The sequence below is a fragment of the Amphiprion ocellaris genome, unplaced genomic scaffold (assembly GCF_022539595.1).
Source record: "Amphiprion ocellaris isolate individual 3 ecotype Okinawa unplaced genomic scaffold, ASM2253959v1 Aocel_unscaffolded162, whole genome shotgun sequence".
In the NCBI taxonomy this organism is placed as follows: domain Eukaryota; kingdom Metazoa; phylum Chordata; class Actinopteri; family Pomacentridae; genus Amphiprion; species Amphiprion ocellaris.
In genome coordinates, this window is record NW_026559325.1 from 1 (window position 1) to 3,465 (window position 3,465).

Below are 3,465 nucleotides of genomic sequence, written 5' to 3' on the forward strand. Positions count from 1 at the left end.
CCTGTTTTACAAATGAAGAGCAAACGATGATATTAGAGAAACACAAAGATTATAAACTCCAAACACAGACTGACAGTAACACAGCTGCAGCAGCTGAAGGAGGGAAAGCTGCAAAAACTGCAGACTGTGTGAAAGTTAACAGGATTAACAATATTACTACCAAATTATCAGCTCACAAGTAGATCAGACTCTAATTCCAACTGGATGTTGTGTTTAATGAACATGTTCTCAGCTGTATTCTTCTGGCTGCAAGACATCAAACTATGATTCAAAGCGATAAGTAAGCTGACTCTCATGTGGTATGGAACACTACAGGTCAGTGGATACAACTTCAAATATTTCTCACAGGAACAATCTAGAATCATAAATCGTATTGTAATACAAAGGAGGTAGAACAATGAAATGACTTTGCTTGCAGCTCTAAAAACTCCGATCTTCCTCTCCCTCTATCGGTGCTCTGAGCTCCACTGGATCTTCTAATGCTGATGACAGTTTTCAAGAGAACTGATTGGTCAGTAGGAGGAGCTTTTATACACATGGAGTTAGAGCAACACTCTCAACAGTTTTCTACTGATTTAAGAACAGGACAAACTAAACAAGCTGTTGTATAGATTTGTCCACAATCTCCTCTCAAGTGTCCATTTTAGGGAGTTTGCAGTCAACCAAGGCAAACTGAGAATCACTCCCACTGGGAAGATCAGTGAAGGAAGGTCCACCCGGCTGGTCCAGAAGCTCCTGTCCAGCAGAGCAGCATCAGGATGGAGACGTAACCAGGTGAGTTAACTAGAGAACCGACACATTCACACTGACAACTTCCCTCCAGATCACACTTTATGTCTTCAACTTGGACTGGAGATCATTTGTTTGGAACTAAACTCTGCGGGGTTCTTCTGTAGTTGATCCTTTTAATGGAATCAGAGCTCAGCCTCCTGACGTCCACATCAGTCTCCTTCAGTATCCCAGCATCACCAACTCCCAGAACAATACAAGAATAATTCTCTTCATTTATGAATGGGGCAGTTTTCAAAATCCAAGTGACAAAGTCCTTCACAAGATCAGCAAAAGGAAACAGAACAATCACAAAATCATTAGAATTAGAAAAAAGATAAAAACTATTTGGTTCAATATGGTTCATTTATGTTGGTTCTTTTAAAAAGGAAGAATAAATTGATTTAGATGAAATATCACGATGTTCAGTTTAGATTTGGATAATTCTCCTGATGGAACTGAACATCACAGATGACAAGTTCAAGTCCCATAAGAAGGCTGAAAATCCAACAATTCCTTCTGTTTTTACAGGTTGTGATTTGGTAAATGGTGTCATTTTTTAAAGACAACAGCTGGTGGGTTTTGGATTTCAAAGATTGAACCTGAGTGCTTTTCTTAAACAAACTACTGAGCTGCTGCACAGTGAAATCTTTGAGTGGAGCTCAGGATGAAGTTTTCACTTCTCATGCTTAAATGCAGAAATATTTGCAGTGGTGGTTTTACTGCAAGCATCTACTGATGTCACCAGTAAAGTGAATAAAAACAGTCAGTCTGTGAAAACAGGATTTATTTCACTTTACACCTCTAAGTGTCTGCAGTTAGTTTAGCTGAATCCATGCAAGATGTTTCTATTTTTCTACATGACAGGAATTTCAGTGAAATATAAATAATAATAAACAACTGATCTGCCTCGTCACAGATCCCACTTTAACCCATGAAGAGCAAATAATATTAATATTTTATAAACAAAATATAAAGCGACGAAAAAACAACTAGTATGCAAAAAACAACCAGTGCATAAAAATACAACTTGTTTGAAAAAATAAACAACTAGTGTGACAAAATAAAGCCAGTGTGATAAAATAGCCAGTGTGATGAAATAAACAGCCAGCGCGACAAAATAAACAACCAGTGCGACGAAATAAACAGCCAGTGCGACAAAATAAACAACCAGTGTGACGAAATAAACAACCAGTGCGATAAAGTAAACAGCCAGTGCAACAAAATAAACAACCAGTATGATAACATAAACAGCTAGTGCAACGAAATAAACAACCAGTGCGATAAAATAAACAGCTAGCGTGATAAAATAAATAACCAGTGCTACTGGGTTAAAGCGCAAATAAAAACATGAAAAATACTTTGTAAAAGTGAGAGGTCGGTAGCAGCTTTAATTTTTTCTTACAACTTTTCAGTGACCCTCCCAAAATATCTGTTGTGCCCCCCCAACTAAAATTAATCTGGATCCCCCTGTCTATAGCATCAGATTATTTGTTTCTAAAAAATATTTCTCCACCGATATGCACAGTATTAAAAACATACGGAGCCAAAACTTACGTTAAACAACCAGTAAATGAACTGTATCCTATAAGATCAGCCTCTGATTGAAGGCTAGTAGAGCCTATATCTAGAGTTCAGCGAGAGTCTCTCGTGTAAGCTTGATTTTTTTTCTTCTTAATTCTTATTTTCATAACCAAGAAAAACCCAGTTCCAGGAAATTACTAGCTTTTGCTTAGTATTTTCTGACATGAAACATTTCAGCTTCAAACAGGAACCAAACCTCTCATGTTTTGTAAAAAGCTGTACACAACCACATTACAAGTGCTTCTTCATATCTTACCAGCAAACTGTCTGATTTGCGGCGGCCGGCGAACACGGACCCACAACCTCCTTCTCTGAGCTGATGCTGCTGCTCGTATTTGCTGTCGAATTGGGCTGAACAGACACAGATTTAGTTTTACTACAACTGTGAGGGATATAAATGACACAAATCTTCATTTTTCCACCACATCTCTTCCTGCTGACCTCTTTGTTCCTCTTCTGACAGCTCTACTCTGTCCTCCACCAGTTGAAGACTCCTCTTTTTAGTTGGAGCTTCAGCAGCATCAGCAGCTTTCCTCTTCTCTCCTCACTGACTGCAGCCCTCTAAAGGGTCGCTGATGGTCTCTCACAGGACAAAGTTACAGGACAAGTGCTTGATTTGTTTGTGAGATTTGTTTCCACAAGTGTGGAGACACAGGGAGGCACAAAATCACCCATATGGGACAAGAACAATCACATAAAACCATATAAAATGACTGAAGTGGGTAAAATGTCCAACATGGAAAATTAGAATCCAAACACATGCAAAATGACCAAAATGGAACTAAAAACAACATGGAAAGATAGAAAAGGATCAAACTGAGAAACAACATGGCCAAAATTAAACACAAAATGATCAAAATGGGATATAAAATAAACAAAATATACAACAAAAGTAACAAAGTAGAACAAAAAAGGTAATTAAGAGGTGCGAAATGGCCAAATATGAGCCACAAAATTATTAAAATGGACAAAAAAATCAAGAGGTAAATTAGCAGAATGAAACATGAATAGGCCAAAATGAAATACAGAGATGTTAAATGAGACAGAAATAGCCAATAAGTGAAACAAAATTAACTAAATAAAACAATAAACAACATAAATAGATGGAAAATA

At 37.5% G+C, this 3,465-nt stretch overlaps 1 long non-coding RNA gene across 1 annotated transcript; it reads right to left on the reverse strand.

Moving 5' to 3' along the window:
- Nucleotides 1-7: 7 nt before the first annotated feature.
- Nucleotides 8-3,098, reverse strand: LOC118469942 (uncharacterized). The gene is made up of 3 exons (XR_008600948.1): nucleotides 2,794-3,098; nucleotides 2,609-2,703; nucleotides 8-1,045 (listed from the first exon to the last, which is right to left on the reverse strand). It is a non-coding gene; the product is annotated as an uncharacterized LOC118469942 (long non-coding RNA).
- Between the last annotated feature and the right edge of the window lie 367 nt (nucleotides 3,099-3,465).